The sequence below is a fragment of the Argopecten irradians genome, chromosome 5 (assembly GCF_041381155.1).
Source record: "Argopecten irradians isolate NY chromosome 5, Ai_NY, whole genome shotgun sequence".
Lineage (NCBI taxonomy): Eukaryota > Metazoa > Mollusca > Bivalvia > Pectinida > Pectinidae > Argopecten > Argopecten irradians.
The window spans coordinates 483,642-505,537 of record NC_091138.1 but is presented as its reverse complement, the minus strand read 5'-3'; the positions used below and the strand labels follow the sequence as shown (position 1 = coordinate 505,537).

At 34.4% G+C, this 21,896-nt stretch overlaps 1 protein-coding gene across 5 annotated transcripts in view; it reads right to left on the bottom strand.

The window, feature by feature from the left end:
- LOC138322602 (G protein-activated inward rectifier potassium channel 3-like) overlaps positions 1–21,896 on the bottom strand; it is a 121,746-nt gene that overhangs the window by 10,950 nt on the left and 88,900 nt on the right. The window contains exon 1 of one of the 5 annotated variants that reach the window (XR_011208441.1): positions 14,419–14,453. The exons of the other annotated variants lie outside the window; for them this stretch is intronic. The gene's annotated coding sequence lies outside the window, so the exon portion shown is untranslated. Of the gene's footprint in view, positions 1–14,418; positions 14,454–21,896 lie in introns of those variants that run through there. 5 annotated transcript variants of the gene reach the window in all.

Sequence of the window (21,896 nt, the reverse complement as noted above, 5' to 3'; positions counted from 1 at the left end):
TGATCTACATGTATAATTGACCTTTAGTGATCTACCTATATAATTGACCTTTAGTGATCTACCTATATAATTGACCTTTAGTGATCTACATGTATAATTGACCTTTAGTGATCTACATGTATAATTGACCTTTAGTGATCTACATGTATAATTGACCTTTAGTGATCTACATGTATAATTGACTTTTAGTGATCTACCTGTATAATTGACCTTTAGTGATCTACCTATATAATTGACCTTTAGTGATCTATTATATATAATTGACCTTTAGTGATCTACCTATATAATTGACCTTTAGTGATCTACCTATATAATTGACCTTTAGTGATCTACCTATATAATTGACCTTTAGTGATCTACATGTATAATTGACCTTTAGTGATCTACCTATATAATTGACCTTTAGTGATCTACATATATAATTGACCTTTAGTGATCTACGTGTATAATTGACCTTTAGTGATCTACCTATATATAATTGACCTTTAGTGATGACTTACATATATAATTGACCTTTAGTGATCTACATGTATAATTGACCTTTAGTGATCTACATGTATAATTGACCTTTAGTGATCTACCTATATAATTGACCTTTAGTGATCTACATGTATAATTGACCTTTAGTGATCTACCTATATAATTGACCTTTAGTGATCTACCTATATAATTGACCTTTAGTGATCTACCTATATAATTGACCTTTAGTGATCTACATGTATTATTGACCTTTAGTGATCTACATGTATAATTGACCTTTAGTGATCTACCTGTATAATTGACCTTTAGTGATCTACATGTATAATTGACCTTTAGTGATCTACATGTATAATTGACCTTATAATTGACCTTTAGTGATCTACATGTATAATTGACCTTTAGTGATCTACATGTATAATTGACCTTTAGTGATCTACATGTATAATTGACCTTTAGTGATCTACATGTATAATTGACCTTTAGTGATCTACATGTATAATTGACCTTTAGTGATCTACATGTATAATTGACCTTTAGTGATCTACCTATATAATTGACCTTTAGTGATCTATATGTATTATTGACCTTTAGTGATCTACATGTATAATTGACCTTTAGTGATCTACCTGTATTAATTGACCTTTAGTGATCTACATGTATAATTGACCTTTAGTGATCTACATGTATAATTGACCTTTAGTGATCTACATGTATAATTGACCTTTAGTGATCTACCTGTATAATTGACCTTTAGTGATCTACATGTATAATTGACCTTTAGTGATCTACATGTATAATTGACCTTTAGTGATCTACATGTATAATTGACCTTTAGTGATCTACATGTATAATTGACCTTTAGTGATCTACATGTATAATTGACCTTTAGTGATCTACATGTATAATTGACCTTTAGTGATCTACATGTATAATTGACCTTTAGTGATCTACCTATATAATTGACCTTTAGTGATCTACCTATATAATTGACCTTTAGTGATCTACCTATATAATTGACCTTTAGTGATCTAATGATACTACCTTTAGTGATCTACTAATAATTGACCTTTAGTGATCTACCTATATAAATTGACCTTTAGTGATCTACATGTATAATTGACCTTTAGTGATCTACCTATATAATTGACCTTTAGTGATCTACATGTATAATTGACCTTTAGTGATCTACATGTATAATTGACCTTTAGTGATCTACATGTATAATTGACCTTTAGTGATCTACATGTATAATTGACCTTTAGTGATCTACCTATATAATTGACCTTTAGTGATCTACATGTATAATTGACCTTTAGTGATCTACATGTATAATTGACCTTTAGTGATCTACATGTATAATTGACCTTTAGTGATCTACATGTATAATTGACCTTTAGTGATCTACATGTATAATTGACCTTTAGTGATCTACATGTATAATTGACCTTTAGTGATCTACATGTATAAATGACCTTTAGTGATCTACCTTATAATTGACCTTTAGTGATCTACATGTATAATTGACCTTTAGTGATCTACATGTATAATTGACCTTTAGTGATCTACCTATGATAATTGACCTTTAGTGATCTACATGTATAATTGACTTTAGTGACCTTTATGATCCATATAATGACCTTTAGTGATCTACATGTATAATTGACCTTTAGTGATCTACCTATATAATTGACCTTTAGTGATCTACCTACCTATATAATTACTTTTAGTGATCTACCTATATAATTGACCTTTAGTGATCTACCTATATAACCTTTAGACCTTTATAATTGACTTTAGTGATCTACTGTATAATTGACCTTTAGTGATCTACCTATATAATTGACCTTTAGTGATCTACATGTATAATTGACCTTTAGTGATCTACATGTATAATTGACCTTTAGTGATCTACCTATATAATTGACCTTTAGTGAGTTACATATATAATTGACCTTTAGTGATCTACATGTATAATTGACCTTTAGTGATCTACATGTATAATTGACCTTAGTGAGTGACCTTATTACTATATTCCTGTGACTACTGAATCTTAGTGACTACATGAATATATTGACCTTAAGTGATCTACATGTATAAATGGACCTTTAGTGAATCTACATGTATAATGACCTTTAGTGAGTTACATGTATAATGACTTTAGTGATGTACATGTATAATTGACCTTTAGTGATCTACATGTATAATTGACCTTTAGTGATCTACCTATATAATTGACCTTTAGTGACCTACATGAATATTTGACCTTAAGTGATCTACATGTATAAATGGCCTTTAGTAATCTACATGTACAAATGGCCTTTAGTGAGTTACATGTATAATTGACCTTTAGTGATTGCATGTATAATTGACCTTTAGTGATCTACATGTATAATTGACCTTTAGTGATCTACCTATATGTATAATTGACCTTTAGTGATCTACATGTATAATTGACCTTTAGTGATCTACATGTATAATTGACCTTTAGTGATCTACATGTATAATTGACCTTTAGTGATCTACATGTATAATTGACCTTTAGTGATCTACATGTATAATTGACCTTTAGTGATCTACATGTATAATTGACCTTTAGTGATCTACCTATATAATTGACCTTTAGTGATCTACATGTATAATTGACCTTTAGTGATCTACATATATATATTGACCTTTAGTGATCTACCTATATAATTGACCTTTAGTGATCTACCTATTAGTGACCTTTAGTGATCTACCTATATAATTGACCTTTAGTGATCTACCATATAATTGACCTTTAGTGATCTACATGTATAATTGACCTTTAGTGATCTACCTATATAATTGACCTTTAGTGATCTACATGTATAATTGACTTTTAGTGATCTACCTATATAATTGACCTTTAGTGATCTACATGTATAATTGACCTTTAGTGATCTACATGTATAATTGACCTTTAGTGATCTACATGTATAATTGACCTTTAGTAATCTACATGTATAAATTGACCTTTAGTGATCTACATGTATAATTGACCTTTAGTGATCTACCTATATAATTGACCTTAAGTGATCTACTAATTGACCTTTAGTGATCTACTATATAATTGACTTTAGTGATCTACTTATATTGACCTTTAGTGATCTACATGTATAATTGACCTTTAGTGATCTACATGTATAATTGACCTTTAGTGATCTACCTATATAATTGACCTTTAGTGATCTACATGTATAATTGACCTTTAGTGATCTACATGTATAATTGACCTTTAGTGATCTACATGTATAATTGACCTTTAGTGATCTACATGTATAATTGACTTTTAGTGATCTACATGTATAATTGACCTTTAGTGATCTACCTATATAATTGACCTTTAGTGATCTACCTATATAATTGACCTTTAGTGATCTACATGTATAATTGACCTTTAGTGATCTACATGTATAATTGACTTTAGTGATCTACCTATATAATTGACCTTTAGTGATACTAATGACCTGTGATAATTGACCTTTAGTGATCTACATGTATAATTGACCTTTAGTGATCTACATGTATAATTGACCTTTAGTGATCTACATGTATAATTGACCTTTAGTGATCTACATGTATAACATGGTGATAATGACCTTTAGTGATCTACTATATAATTGACCTTTAGTGATCTACATGTATAATTGACCTTTAGTGATCTACCTATATAATTGACCTTTAGTGATCTACATGTATAATTGACCTTTAGTGATCTACATGTATAAATGACCTTTAGTGATCTACATGTATAATTGACCTTTAGTGATCTACCTATATAATTGACCTTTAGTGATCTACCTATATAATTGACTTTTAGTGATATACCTATATAATTGACCTTTAGTGATCTACCTATATAATTGACCTTTAGTGATCTACTTGTATAATTGACCTTTAGTGATCTACCTATATAATTGACCTTTAGTGATCTACATGTATAATTGACCTTTAGTGATCTACATGTATAATTGACCTTTAGTGATCTACCTATATAATTGACCTTTAGTGATCTACCTATATAATTGACCTTTAGTGATCTACATATATAATTGACCTTTAGTGATCTACATGTATAATTGACCTTTAGTGATCTACATGTATAATTGACCTTTAGTGATCTACCTATATAATTGACCTTTAGTGATCTACATGTATAATTGACCTTTAGTGATCTACCTATATAATTGACTTTTAGTGATCTACCTATATAATTGACCTTTAGTGATCTACCTATATAATTGACCTTTAGTGATCTACCTGTATAATTGACCTTTAGTGATCTACCTATATAATTGACCTTTAGTGATCTACATGTATAATTGACCTTTAGTGATCTACATGTATAATTGACCTTTAGTGATCTACATGTATAATTGACCTTTAGTGATCTACATGTATAATTGACCTTTAGTGATCTACATGTATAATTGACTTTTAGTGACATATATATATAGATGACCTTTTACATGTATGATTGAGATTTGAGAGAACAGTTATGCATATTTGAATTTATGCATGTTTGAATTTTATGACCTATATGGACTGTCTGAACTTGAGGTCAGTATGTTTTACCTTTACATGACCTATATGGATTGCCTGACCTTGAGGTCTGTATGTTTTACCTTTACATTGCCTATATGGATTGTCTGACCTTGAGGTCACTATGTTTTACCTTTACATGACCTATATGGATTGTCTGACCTTGAGGTCAGTATGTTTTACCTTTACATGGCCTATATGGATTGTCTGACCTTGAGGTCAGTATGTTTTACCTTTACATGGCCTATATGAATTGGCTGACCTTGAGGTCACTATGTTTTACCTTTACATGACCTATATGGATTGTCTGACCTTGAGGTCACTATGTTTTACCTTTACATGACCTATATGGATTGTCTGACCTTGAGGTCACTATGTTTTAGCTTTACATGACCTATATGGATTGTCTGACCTTGAGGTCACTATGTTTTACCTTTACATGGCCTATATGGATTGTCAGACCTTGAGGTCAGTATGTTTTAACTTTAAATGACCTATATGGATTGTCTGACCTTGAGGTCACTATGTTTTACCTTTACATGGCCTATATGGATTGTCAGACCTTGAGGTCAGTGTGTTTTACCTTTACATGGCCTATATGGATTGTCAGACCTTGAGGTCAGTATGTTTTACCTTTACATGACCTATATGGATTGCCTGACCTTGAGGTCAGTATGTTTTACCTTTACATGGCCTATATGGATTGCCTGACCTTGAGGTCAGTATGTTTTACCTTTACATGGCCTATATAGATTGTCTGACCTTGAGGTCTGTATGTTTTACCTTTACATGGCCTATATGGATTGTCTGACCTTGAGGTCACTATGTTTTACCTTTACATGGCCTATATGGATTGTCTGACCTTGAGGTCAGTATGTTTTAGCTTTACATGACCTATATGGATTGCCTGACCTTGAGGTCACTATGTTTTACCTTTACATGACCTATATGGATTGTCTGACCTTGAGGTCAGTATGTTTTACCTTTACATGGCCTATATGGATTGTCTGACCTTGAGGTCAGTATGTTTCACCTTTACATGGCCTATATGGATTGTCTGACCTTGAGGTCACTATGTTTTAGCTTTACATGGCCTATATGGATTGTCTGACCTTGAGGTCACTATGTTTTACCTTTATATGACTTATATGGATTGCCTGACCTTGAGGTCAGTATGTTTTACCTTTACATGGCCTATATGGATTGTCAGAACTTGAGGTCAGTATGTTTTACCTTTACATGGCCTATATGGATTGTCTGACCTTGAGGTCACTATGTTTTACCTTTACATGGCCTATATGGATTGTCTGACCTTGAGGTCACTATGTTTTACCTTTACATGGCCTATATGGATAGTCTGACCTTGAGGTCAGTATGTTTTACCTTTACATGGCCTATATGCATTGTCTGACCTTGAGTCAGTATGTTTTACCTTTACATGGCCTTGTGATAAATAATTTACCAGATATATATACTGCCCCAATCTGATCGTGATGTAACATTTGATACGAAAGCACCAGCTTGGTGCCACTGAAGATCTGTGACAGCCTTACCATGTACTGTGATGCCAAAGTATTGTACAAAACTGAAAGAGTTAAAACAGCTGTACATTAAGTCAGAGTCTGCATTCAGTTTGAATAGCAATGAACAGTGATGTTGGCTACACTCCTATCCAACAATCCACACCCAAAAACTACAGAGAAGCCAAATTAAAATTTAATGTTAAGTTTTTCCTCTGTACAGGGGTGGTCTTACAATCATTGCTGTAACAATGAAGAGTGCTAGGGGTGGTCCAAACGTACAAGCTATAGATTATATATATTAGATTCAGACATATTGCTCCAGAGTTTGTAATGCTATACAGTTTCTTGTTTTAGTGGATCTGTATACCCTAGGTTGTAATTTGGATGGTGAATCAGGAACTCTGAATGACAGACAAGGTCATTAATTTAAGCAATCTTGCTAATTCTTTATCACAGCATGCTACAGACCAAAAGGTTGTAGCCTAATGGAATACTGTGTCCTTGAATAATGTTCTAGGTCATGTATCGGAAAAAACCCTTGATAATTCTTCTCTCTGAGTGACTTAGACTTTATGTCATTGAGCCTTACCATTATTAAAAATAAGTTGTTTAATTACTGGTCCTGCCCAATGTGTTACACATCCCTTCAATGAAGATGACATTCTTGAATCACTTTAATTACTGATAAAGGTTATCTCATGAGTACGATTTATTGCCCCATCCACACAAAACTTGTCATCATATTTACAAGTACATAAACTCAGAGTTTAGATAATATTAACATGGATAAAGACACTGCCTGTCATATGTAACTATTCTTTTTTTAATTGCTTCCCGTCAAGGGTCACAAATAAGGACAGTTTTGACCGATTCATTAGCCAAAATTCATTAGCTACTTAGCTTAATTAAAAAAAAAAAAGATGAAAAAGACAGTTGATTATTGACATGAGTATATATGGCTGATCAGAGGTGAGATTTGGCACAGTGAGCTTAGAATATCAAATAAGGACAGACACTCAGCACAAAAAGTGCTGCAATGCACCAAAACAGATTGGATTCCTGAATAATTTAAATCTTACGATACTTACCACTTTATGGTAAAGGGTAACAGCCTAACAAATCCAATGAAGCGTTCATCCTCTATCTACCCTAATTAGACCTATTATGTTATCGGTCTAGATCTGGTTGTAGTATAATGTAACTGAAGGAAATACCATTTACCTGATACCACCAACCTAACAATGCTTTTCTGGTTTTAGTTTAAGTTTCATGTAACAGAAGGAAACACCTTATACCTAGTACCATCAACCTAACAATGCTTTACTGGTTTTAGTATATTGTAACTGAAGGAAACACCTTATATCTGGTACAACCTAACAATGCTTTACTGGTTTTAATATGATGTAACTGAAGGAAACACCTTATACCGGGTACCATCAACCTAACAATACCTTTTTAATGTATCCTATACTACCTCCTTGTTTTGTGCCCCTTCCTTGTTATAATGGAACACTCCATCATCCCTCCTTGTTATAATGGAACACTCCATCATCCCTCCTTGTTATAATGGAACACTCCATCATCCCTCCTTGTTATAATGGAACACTCCATCATCCCTCATTGTTATAATGGAACACTCCATCATCCCTCATTGTTATAATGGAACACTCCATCATCCCTCATTGTTATAATGGAACACTCCATCATCCCTCCTTGTTATAATGGAACACTCCATCATCCCTCATTGTTATAATGGTATCATAAACCACCCCTCCTAATCAGAGTGGTATCCTCTAACAACTCCCCCTTGTTCTGAGTAATGACAATGTTCTATTCAGTAAAACTGACCCTAGACAGAAAACTAAGGGCAGTAAGTTGTTACAAGCTGTGACATTCTAATTGATATGCCTTCTGACATTGATTCTGTACAGAGCTCAATACAACAACCAGACTGAACAACAAATCCTTACCAACACTCAACACTAGCTTACAGGACAGTGCTCCAACACTTATTTTATTTTTCGCTTCTCATTTCTTAAATCAGTCGATTCTTTTGTTCATGGTGCATGACAATTGTGGTGTGTGTTGACACTTTTCTTCTGCCAATAAGAGTAGTTCGCTTACCAGTTCCGTAATTTGAATAATCACAAAATTGACAATCGCCAAAATAAATATCATCGCACGGAAAGTTAGATATATTCTAAAATTATTTGATTATGTTAAAATTACAGCAAAACTTCTCTTCTTAATGAAAAACAGCTAGCATTTGCAACATGTTTTTGGCAAGAATAACCAAAAAATGTAATTTTCTCAATTTTGAATATCTTTTGTTGGTGTTTTGAGAAATAGAGGTCTAAATAGATCAGAATAGGTAGAAAATGTTTCAGAAATACAAAGTTTTATTTCTTTATTGGGGTGTTCAAGGACTGGTCCATTCTTACACAATTTCCGCCATTTTGACAGCAGTCTTTGACTCGCTGCCATAAACCAACAAACACGTGAATTTTAGTTTTGTTGGAATATTAGCCATACGCCTATCTTCAGTTACAATAACACAAATTTCAATAATTTCTGATAATGCCAAAATCCCTGTTTTTTGTTCAGCACTGGTCAGGGTAATCTAGAAATATAAACCTCACTCCATTACTGATGTAGAAATATAAATCTCACTCCATTACTGATGTAGAAATATAAATCTCACTCCATTACTGATGTAGAAATATAAATCTCGCTCCATTACTGATGTAGAAATATAAATCTCGCTCCATTACTGATGTAGAAATATAAACCTCGCTTCATTTCTGATGTAGAAATATAAATATCGCTCCATTACTGATGTAAAAATATAAATCTCGCTCCATTACTGATGTAGAAATATAAACCTCACTCCATTACTGATGTAGAAATATAAACCTCACTCCATTACTGATGTAGAAATATAAATCTCACTCCATTACTGATGTAGAAATATAAATCTCGCTCCATTAATGATGTAGAAATATAAATCTCGCTCCATTACTGATGTAGAAATATAAATCTCACTCCATTACTGATGTAGAAATATAAATCTCGCTCCATTACTGATGTAGAAATATAAACCTCACTCCATTACTGATGTAGAAATACAAACTCCACTCCATTACTGATGTAGTTATATTATTGTGATAATGTTGGACATTTCACCCTCATTGGTCTAATGATTTCCAGTGATTGTGAAGTAGCCACTTGCTACTACAAATTTACCCAGAATTCAGAACTATGGATGGATCAAAATCCAATACATAACTTTCTCTGTACATTGTGTATATACAAATATTTCCTTTATACAGCTGAATACACTGAGAATGTGTAATTGTTTGTGTGCTTGTAATTGTAAGCCTATTATATGCATACTGACCTTGACCTTTAACAGACTAGTTATAAGAAGATTTTCTTGTTTACAATATACCATTATTAAAAGATAGGTTGACCATGACTTTCAGACTCGACATTCCGTTGAATGGCTAAAAACGAGAGAAACTAAGCATGTATTGATTGAGCCATTACTACCTGACTGTAGGGCATCATTGAGACAGATAGGTTAGATGGTCTGGCCAACCTGGGGGCTCACATATTACCTAATGCTGATTGTGTCTGGCTTTTGGAACTAATTCAATGGATATTGGACTTATTTACATGTAATGGAGAGATCACTTGCACACGTTGAAAACACAGAAAATACACCATGGTAACACCATGTTTGTGACGCTATGGCCTGGTGGATATACAGAAAAAAGTCTACATAAATATGTATGGTAGGATTTCAGGAAATTTCTGTTAAAAATCTTACACTAAATATTTCCTTCAACTTTCTTTTGTTGTAATAGATTTTGCGATTTACATATTAATCAAGGATTAATTGTCCACTAATAATGTTCCAATCATTTGAAAAATGGAGTGAAATCCAGTTAACATTGTGACAAATAAAGGGAGTGAACTCTGATTTAAAAGAGTGAACTAGGCTAAATTTACTATAAAGCACACAATTTTCAAGGATGGAGAATTGACATGCAGTCATGGTTTTCTTCAAGCTTATTTCAAAATGGCGAGATAAAATAATTGTAAAATTGCATCAAAACATTGCAGTATAAGAAAACAAGAGCCCCATGAGCCGTAATGGTCATCTGAGTTCGGATACAGAATGAAACAAAGACATATAAACACTACATATATTGGCCCATCAGGCCCTTGAATTCAGTCAGTGATTTTATAAAGTTGACTTTTTAATCTATGAAGATTATTTGGTTCCATCAAATCTGTGAATTCAGATGAAGATTTTTGGCCCCATCTCTCCGGTTCCTGGGGACGGTCAGGACGAATATTGATATGACATTAAAATTCTATCTCATGCTAACAATTCTAACCAAGTTTGACTAATTTCCTATGAAAACTAAGACTAGAACTTTGTCACAGGTGACCAAAAAGGTCAACGTATGAGAAAATCTTTTTCCCTATGTGGATATGAAGGATAAGGGATATTGTCTATTATTATAGGGGTATACTAAGTATTAAACTATTGTTTCATGTTTATCTCATGGACATTTGAGCAAACATAATTCATGGTATATTGAAATACATTTAGGGGAGATAACTCATGTTAAATTGTGTGACAAATAAAGGGAGTGAACTCTACTTAACCTGATGTACAGTTGTCAGACTACATATATCACAGTAGATTCCCCATCTGTTCTTGTATCCATCAACACCTAAATACAGACAGCTGACCAGTGGCTATCTGATGTCCAGCCTACCAGGTCAACACGGTAATTGACTCCATGTGCTAGCTAGTTCATCACTATAGGTTACAGATAGACTCCAGAGAGAACCACACAAAGAAGTATGCACATATCGACCCATTTCGCACTAAAGGTGACCGTTTTCAAAATAAAAAGATAAATATCAAAATATCAGAGACTCACATCTGATATATAAATGATCTTATCTTGGAAAAAGTAGTTCGTTAATTGTAGTTGATAATTCATTAAATGATGACAAAGTTGCATCATCATGCGATTTATGACTTTTAGTGGTTGTTTTCCTGTATTAAAATCCAAGTTTTACATAGAGCGCATTAGAGGACCAACTTTTACTATGGCTCTTTTAATTCTGTGTAGTAAAATAGAACTTTAGTCCTATTCCTCCTATGTCGTAAAATGAAAAAACATGATTGATAAAATATTTTAATTCAATATCACCCAGACTGCAGATGAATTAATGTCAGAACGAATAGAAGTATTAAGTCTGTGTAGCACACTATCAGGTCTAACCACTATTTTTATTCTGAGAAGCAACAGAAATCCTTTTACTTTGTCATATTAAATAGATATTTTGAATTAATGTTATATCAAAATGAATAAAATAAAAAATAAAAATGATAAAAAAATAAAAAAATCTTATAAATAAACAAAACATTTTTTACCTCGTATAAATTGTATACATGTAGGGAAAGAGTCATTATGGATTAATCATTATAAATAATACAATTTAATGTTCACAGCCATAACATGTACTATTAGGAATATATTTGCAGTCTATTATGTGAACAATGAAGTAAACTACTAGTGACATTGTATCTTGGACAAGGAAGACCCATAATACATCACGTGGCATTTTACCTGTAGTGTATTTTTAGCTCGGGCAAGAGCAGTGTGCGACATAGGTCGTGCAGGTAGAAAGTAACCATACTTCTTTAATTCTGTATACAAAGCACAACAAGTAACAAGAGGCCCAGGGGGCCTGTATCGCTCACTTGGTTATTGTAATGCCTAGCATTGTTCTAAATACAGGATCATTGTTTCTTTTCTGTTTTCTTTTTAAATCTACGTACCTTATTGTGTTGTGCCCAGTGTCATAAGCGAGGATACTATTTAACCTACCTTATTGTGTTGGGCCTACTGTCATAAGAGAGGGTACTATTTAAACCTACCTTATTGTGTTGTGCCCACTGTCATAAGAGAGGATACTAATTAAACCTACTTTATTGTGTTGTGCCCACTGTCATAAGAGAGGATACTATTTAAACATACCTTATTGTGTTGGGCCTACTGTCATAAGAGAGGATACTATTTAAACCTACCTTATTGTGTTGGACCTACTGTCATAAGAGAGGATACTATTTAAACCTACTTTATTGTGTTGGACACACTGTCATAAGAGAGGATACTATTTAAACCTACTTTATTGTGTTGGACCCACTGTCATAAGAGAGGATACTATTTAAACCTATCTTGTTACTTTGTGTTGTGCCTACTGTCATAAGAGAGGATACTATTTAAACCTACTTTATTGTGTTGAACACACTGTCATAAGAGAGGATACTATTTAAACCTATCTTGTTACTTTGTGTTGGGCCTACTGTCATAAGAGAGGATACTATTTAAACCTATCTTGTTACTATGTGTTGGGCCTACTGTCATAAGAGAGGATACTAATTAAACCTACTTTATTGTGTTGTGCCCACTGTCATAAGAGAGGATACTATTTAAACCTACCTTATTGTGTTGTGCCCACTGTCATAAGAGAGGATACTATTTAAACCTACCTTATTGTGTTGGGCCTACTGTCATAAGAGAGGATACTATTTAAACCTACTTTATTGTGTTGGGCCTACTGTCATAAGAGAGGATACTATTTAAACCTACCTTATTGTGTTGGACCTACTGTCATAAGAGAGGATACTATTTAAACCTACCTTATTGTGTTGGGCCTACTGTCATAAGAGAGGATACTATTTAAACCTACTTGTTACTATGTGTTGGACCTACTGTCATAAGAGAGGATACTATTTAAACCTACTTTATTGTGTTGGACCCACTGTCATAAGAGAGGATACTATTTAAACCTATCTTGTTACTTTGTGTTGGGCCTACTGTCATAAGAGAGGATACTATTTAAACCTACCTTATTGTGTTGTGCCCACTGTCATAAGAGAGGATACTAATTAAACCTACTTTATTGTGTTGTGCCCACTGTCATAAGAGAGGATACTATTTAAACCTACTTTATTGTGTTGGACACACTGTCATAAGAGAGGATACTACTTAAACCTACTTTATTGTGTTGGACCCACTGTCATAAGAGAGGATACTATTTAAACCTACTTTATTGTGTTGAACACACTGTCATAAGAGAGGATACTATTTAAACCTATCTTGTTACTTTGTGTTGGGCCTACTGTCATAAGAGAGGATACTATTTAAACCTATCTTGTTACTATGTGTTGGGCCTACTGTCATAAGAGAGGATACTATTTAAACCTACTTTATTGTGTTGGGCCTACTGTCATAAGAGAGGATACTATTTAAACCTACCTTATTGTGTTGGGCCAACCGTCATAAGAGAGGATACTATTTAAACCTACCTTATTGTGTTGGGCCTACTGTCATAAGAGAGGATACTATTTAAACCTACCCTATTGTGTTGGGCCTACTGTCATAAGAGAGGATACTATTTAAACCTACCTTATTGTGTTGGGCCTACTGTCATAAGAGAGGATACTATTTAAACCTACTTTATTGTGTTGGGCCAACTGTCATAAGAGAGGATACTATTTAAACCTACCTTGTTACTATGTGTTTTGCCTACTGTAATAAGAGAGGATACTATTTAAACCTACCTTATTGTGTTGGGCCTACTGTCATAAGAGAGGATACTATTTAACCTACTTTATTGTGTTGGGCCTACTGTCATAACAGAGGATACTATTTAAACCTACCTTATTGTGTTGGACCTACTGTCATAAAAGAGGATACTATTAAACTTACCTTATTGTGTTGGGCCTACTGTCATAAGAGAGGATACTATTTAAATCTACCTTGTTACTATGTGTTGGGCCTACTGTCATAAGAGAGGATACTATTTAAACCTACCTTATTGTGTTGGGCCTACTGTCATAAGAGAGGATACTATTTAAACCTACCTTATTGTGTTGGGCCTACTGTCATAAGAGAGGATACTATTTAAACCTACCTTGTTACTATGTGTTTGGCCTACTGTCATAAGAGAGGATACTATTTAAACCTACCTTATTGTGTTGGGCCTACTGTCATAAAAGAGGATACTATTTAAACCTACCTTGTTACTATGTGTTTGGCCTACTGTCATAAGAGAGGATACTATTTAAACCTACCTTGTTACTATGTGTTTGGCCTACTGTCATAAGAGAGGATACTATTTAAACCTACCTTGTTACTATGTGTTTGGCCTACTGTCATAAGAGAGGATACTATTTAAACCTACCTTATTGTGTTGGGCCTACTGTCATAAAAGAGGATACTATTTAAACCTACCTTGTTACTATGTGTTTGGCCTACTGTCATAAGAGAGGATACTATTTAAACCTACCTTATTGTGTTGGGCCTACTGTCATAAGAGAGGATACTATTTAAACCTACCTTATTGTGTTGGGCCTACTGTCATAAGAGAGGATACTATTTAAACCTACCTTGTTACTATGTGTTTGGCCTACTGTCATAAGAGAGGATACTATTTAAACCTACCTTATTGTGTTGGGCCTACTGTCATAAAAGAGGATACTATTTAAACCTACCTTGTTACTATGTGTTTGGCCTACTGTCATAAGAGAGGATACTATTTAAACCTACCTTGTTACTATGTGTTTGGCCTACTGTCATAAGAGAGGATACTATTTAAACCTACCTTGTTACTATGTGTTTGGCCTACTGTCATAAGAGAGGATACTATTTAAACCTACCTTATTGTGTTGGGCCTACTGTCATAAAAGAGGATACTATTTAAACCTACCTTGTTACTATGTGTTTGGCCTACTGTCATAAGAGAGGATACTATTTAAACCTACCTTATTGTGTTGGGCCTACTGTCATAAGAGAGGATACTATTTAAACCTACTTTATTGTGTTGGGCCTACTGTCATAACAGAGGATACTATTTAAACCTACCTTATTATGTTGGACCTACTGTTATAAAAGAGGATACTATTAAACTTACCTTATTGTGTTGGGCTACTGTCATAAACGAGGATACTATTTAACCTACCTTATTGTGTTTTGCCTACTGTCATAAGAGAGGATACTATTTAAACCTACCTTATTGTGTTGGACCTACTGTCATAAAAGAGGATACTATTAAACTTACCTTATTGTGTTGGGCCTACTGTCATAAGAGAGGATACTATTTAAATCTACCTTGTTACTATGTGTTGGGCCTACTGTCATAAGAGAGGATACTATTTAAACCTACCTTGTTACTATGTGTTTGGCCTACTGTCATAAGAGAGGATACTATTTAAACCTACCTTATTGTGTTGGGCCTACTGTCATAAGAGAGGATACTATTTAACCTACTTTATTGTGTTGGGCCTACTGTCATAACAGAGGATACTATTTAAACCTACCTTATTGTGTTGGACCTACTGTCATAAAAGAGGATACTATTAAACTTACCTTATTGTGTTGGGCTACTGTCATAAAAGAGGATACTATTTAACCTACCTTATTGTGTTTTGCCTACTGTCATAAGAGAGGATACTATTTAAACCTACCTTATTGTGTTGGGCCTACTGTCATAAAAGAGGATACTATTTAAACCTACTTTATTGTGTTGGGCCAACTGTCATAAGAGAGGATACTATTTAAACCTACCTTATTGTGTTAGGCCAACCGTCATAAGAGAGGATACTATTTAAACCTACCTTATTGTGTTGGACCTACTGTCATAAGAGAGGATACTATTTAACCTACCCTATTGTGTTGAGCCTACTATCATAAGAGAGGATACTATCTAAACCTACCTTATTGTGTTGGGCCTACTGTCATAAGAGAGGATACTATTTAAACCTACTTTATTGTGTTGAACACACTGTCATAAGAGAGGATACTATTTAAACCTATCTTGTTACTTTGTGTTGGGCCTACTGTCATAAGAGAGGATACTATTTAAACCTATCTTGTTACTATGTGTTGGGCCTACTGTCATAAGAGAGGATACTATTTAAACCTACTTTATTGTGTTGGGCCTACTGTCATAAGAGAGGATACTATTTAAACCTACCTTGTTACTATGTGTTTGGCCTACTGTCATAAGAGAGGATACTATTTAACCTACCCTATTGTGTTGAGCCTACTATCATAAGAGAGGATACTATCTAAACCTACCTTATTGTGTTGGGCCTACTGTCATAAGAGAGGATACTATTTAAACCTACTTTATTGTGTTGAACACACTGTCATAAGAGAGGATACTATTTAAACCTATCTTGTTACTTTGTGTTGGGCCTACTGTCATAAGAGAGGATACTATTTAAACCTATCTTGTTACTATGTGTTGGGCCTACTGTCATAAGAGAGGATACTATTTAAACCTACTTTATTGTTTTGGGCCTACTGTCATAAGAGAGGATACTATTTAACCTACCTTATTGTGTTGGGCCTACTGTCATATGAGAGGATACTATTTAAACCTACCTTATTGTGTTGGGCCGACTGTCATAAGAGAGGATACTATTTAAACCTACCTTATTGTGTTGGGCCTACTGTCATAAGAGAGGATACTATTTAACCTACCCTATTGTGTTGAGCCTACTATCATAAGAGAGGATACTATCTAAACCTACCTTATTGTGTTGGGCCTACTGTCATAAGAGAGGATACTATTTAAACCTACCTTATTGTGTTGGGCCTACTGTCATAAGAGAGGATACTATTTAAACCTACTTTATTGTGTTGGGCCTACTGTCATAAGAGAGGATACTATTTAAACCTACTTTATTGTGTTGGGCCAACTGTCATAAGAGAGGATACTATTTAAACCTACCTTATTGTGTTGGACCTACTGTCATAAGAGAGGATACTATTTAACCTACCCTATTGTGTTGAGCCTACTATCATAAGAGAGGATACTATCTAAACCTACCTTATTGTGTTGGGCCTACTGTCATAAGAGAGGATACTATTTAAACCTACTTTATTGTGTTAGTCCAACCGTCATAAGAGAGGATACTATTTAAACCTACCTTGTTACTATGTGTTTTGCCTACTGTAATAAGAGAGGATACTATTTAAACCTACCTTATTGTGTTGGGCCTACTGTCATAAGAGAGGATACTATTTAACCTACTTTATTGTGTTGGGCCTACTGTCATAACAGAGGATACTATTTAAACCTACCTTATTGTGTTGGACCTACTGTCATAAAAGAGGATACTATTAAACTTACCTTATTGTGTTGGGCCTACTGTCATAAGAGAGGATACTATTTAAATCTACCTTGTTACTATGTGTTGGGCCTACTGTCATAAGAGAGGATATTATTTAAACCTACCTTATTGTGTTGGGCCTACTGTCATAAGAGAGGATACTATTTAAACCTACCTTATTGTGTTGGGCCTACTGTCATAAGAGAGGATACTATTTAAACCTACCTTGTTACTATGTGTTTGGCCTACTGTCATAAGAGAGGATACTATTTAAACCTACCTTATTGTGTTGGGCCTACTGTCATAAAAGAGGATACTATTTAAACCTACCTTGTTACTATGTGTTTGGCCTACTGTCATAAGAGAGGATACTATTTAAACCTACCTTGTTACTATGTGTTTGGCCTACTGTCATAAGAGAGGATACTATTTAAACCTACCTTGTTACTATGTGTTTGGCCTACTGTCATAAGAGAGGATACTATTTAAAACCTACCTTATTGTGTTGGGGCCTACTGTCATAAAAGAGGATACTATTTAAACCTACCTTGTTACTATGTGTTTGGCCTACTGTCATACGAGAGGATACTATTTAAACCTACCTTATTGTGTTGGGCCTACTGTCATAAGAGAGGATACTATTTAAACCTACCTTATTGTGTTGGGCCTACTGTCATAAGAGAGGATACTATTTAAACCTCCCTTGTTACTATGTGTTTGGCCTACTGTCATAAGAGAGGATACTATTTAAACCTACCTTATTGTGTTGGGCCTACTGTCATAAAAGAGGATACTATTTAAACCTACCTTGTTTACTATGTGTTTGGCCTACTGTCATAAGAGAGGATACTATTTAAACCTACCTTGTTACTATGTGTTTGGCCTACTGTCATAAGAGAGGATACTATTTAAACCTACCTTGTTACTATGTGTTTGGCCTACTGTCATAAGAGAGGATACTATTTAAACCTACCTTATTGTGTTGGGCCTACTGTCATAAAAGAGGATACTATTTAAACCTACCTTGTTACTATGTGTTTGGCCTACTGTCATACGAGAGGATACTATTTAAACCTACCTTATTGTGTTGGGCCTACTGTCATAAGAGAGGATACTATTTAAACCTACTTTATTGTGTTGGGCCTACTGTCATAACAGAGGATACTATTTAAACCTACCTTATTATGTTGGACCTACTGTTATAAAAGAGGATACTATTAAACTTACCTTATTGTGTTGGGCTACTGTCATAAACGAGGATACTATTTAACCTACCTTATTGTGTTTTGCCTACTGTCATAAGAGAGGATACTATTTAAACCTACCTTATTGTGTTGGACCTACTGTCATAAAAGAGGATACTATTAAACTTACCTTATTGTGTTGGGGCCTACTGTCATAAGAGAGGATACTATTTAAATCTACCTTGTTACTATGTGTTGGGCCTACTGTCATAAGAGAGGATACTATTTAAACCTACCTTGTTACTATGTGTTTGGCCTACTGTAATAAGAGAGGATACTATTTAAACCTACCTTATTGCGTTGGGCCTACTGTCATAAGAGAGGATACTATTTAACCTACTTTATTGTGTTGGGCCTACTGTCATAACAGAGGATACTATTTAAACCTACCTTATTGTGTTGGACCTACTGTCATAAAAGAGGATACTATTAAACTTACCTTATTGTGTTGGGCTACTGTCATAAAAGAGGATACTATTTAACCTACCTTATTGTGTTTTGCCTACTGTCATAAGAGAGGATACTATTTAAACCTACCTTATTGTGTTGGGCCTACTGTCATAACAGAGGATACTATTTAAACCTACTTTATTGTGTTTGGGCCAACTGTCATAAAAGAGGATACTATTTAAACCTACCTTATTGTGTTAGGCCAACCGTCATAAGAGAGGATACTATTTAAACCTACCTTATTGTGTTGGACCTACTGTCATAAGAGAGGATACTATTTAACCTACCCTATTGTGTTGAGCCTACTATCATAAGAGAGGATACTATCTAAACCTACCTTATTGTGTTGGGCCTACTGTCATAAGAGAGGATACTATTTAAACCTACTTTATTGTGTTGAACACACTGTCATAAGAGAGGATACTATTTAAACCTATCTTGTTACTTTGTGTTGGGCCTACTGTCATAAGAGAGGATACTATTTAAACCTATCTTGTTACTATGTGTTGGGCCTACTGTCATAAGAGAGGATACTATTTAAACCTACTTTATTGTTTTGGCCTACTGTCATAAGAGAGGATACTATTTAACCTACCTTATTGTGTTGGGCCTACTGTCCATATGAGAGGATACTATTTAAACCTACCTTATTGTGTTGGGCCGACTGTCATAAGAGAGGATACTATTTAAACCTACCTTATTGTGTTGGGCCTACTGTCATAAGAGAGAATACTATTTAAACCTACTTTATTGTGTTGGGCCTACTGTCATAAGAGAGGATACTATTTAACCTACTTTATTGTGTTGGGCCTACTGTCATAAGAGAGGGATACTATTTAAACCTACCTTGTTACTATGTGTTTGGCCTACTGTAATAAGAGAGGATACTATTTAAAACTACCTTATTGTGTTGGACCTACTGTCATAAGAGAGGATACTATTTAACCTACTTTATTGTGTTGGGCCTACTGTCATAACAGAGGATACTATTTAAAACCTACCTTATTGTGTTGGACCTACTGACATAAAAGAGGATACTATTAAACTTACCTTATTGTGTTGGGCCTACTGTCATAAGAGAGGATACTATTTAAATCTACTTTGTTACTATGTGTTGGGCCTACTGTCATAAGAGAGGATACTATTTAAACCTACCTTATTGTGTTGTGCCTACTGTCAAAAGAGAGGATACTATTTAAACCTATCTTGTTACTATGTGTTGGGCCTACTGTCATAACAGAGGATACTATTTAAACCTACCTTATTGTGTTGGGGCCTACTTTTATAAAAGAGGATACTATTTAAACCTACTTTATTGTGTTGGGCCAACTGTCATAAGAGAGGATACTATTTAAACCTACCTTATTGTGTTAGGCCAACCGTCATAAGAGAGGATACTATTTAAACCTACCTTATTGTGTTGGACCCTACTGTCATAAGAGAGGATACTATTTAACCTACCCTATTGTGTTGAGCCTACTATCATAAGAGAGGATACTATCTAAACCTACCTTATTGTGTTGGGGCCTACTGTCATAAGAGAGGATACTATTTAAACCTACCTTATTGTGTTGGGCCTACTGTCATAAGAGAGGGTACTATTTAAACCTACTTTATTGTTTTGGGCCTACTGTCATAAAAGAGGATACTATTTAAACCTACTTTATTGTGTTGGGCTACTGTCATATAAGAGAGGATACTATTTAAACCTACTTTATTGGGTTAGGCCAACCGTCATAAGAGAGGATACTATTTAAACATTCCTTGTTACTATGTGTTTTGCCTACTGTAATAAGAGAGGATACTATTTAAACCTACCTTATTGTGTTGGGCCTACTATCATAAGAGAGGATACTATTTAACCTACTTTATTGTGTTGGGCCTACTGTCATAACAGAGGATACTATTTAAACCTACCTTATTGTGTTGGACCTACTGTCATAAAAGAGGATACTATTAAACTTACCTTATTGTGTTGGGCCTACTGTCATAAGAGAGGATACTATTCAAATCTACCTTGTTACTATGTGTTGGGCTACTGTCATAAGAGAGGATACTATTTAAACCTACCTTATTGTGTTGGGCCTACTGTCATAAGAGAGGATACTATTTAAACCTATCTTGTTACTATGTGTTTGGCCTACTGTCATAAGAGAGGATACTATTTTAAACCTACCTTGTTACTATGTGTTTGGCCTACTGTCATAAGAGAGGATACTATTTAAACCTACCTTATTGTGTTGGGCCTACTGTCATAAAAGAGGATACTATTTAAACCTACCTTGTTACTATGTGTTTGGCCTACTGTCATAAGAGAGGATACTATTTAAACCTACCTTATTGTGTTGGGCCTACTGTCATAAGAGAGGATACTATTTAAACCTACTTTATTGTGTTGGGCCTACTGTCATAACAGAGGATACT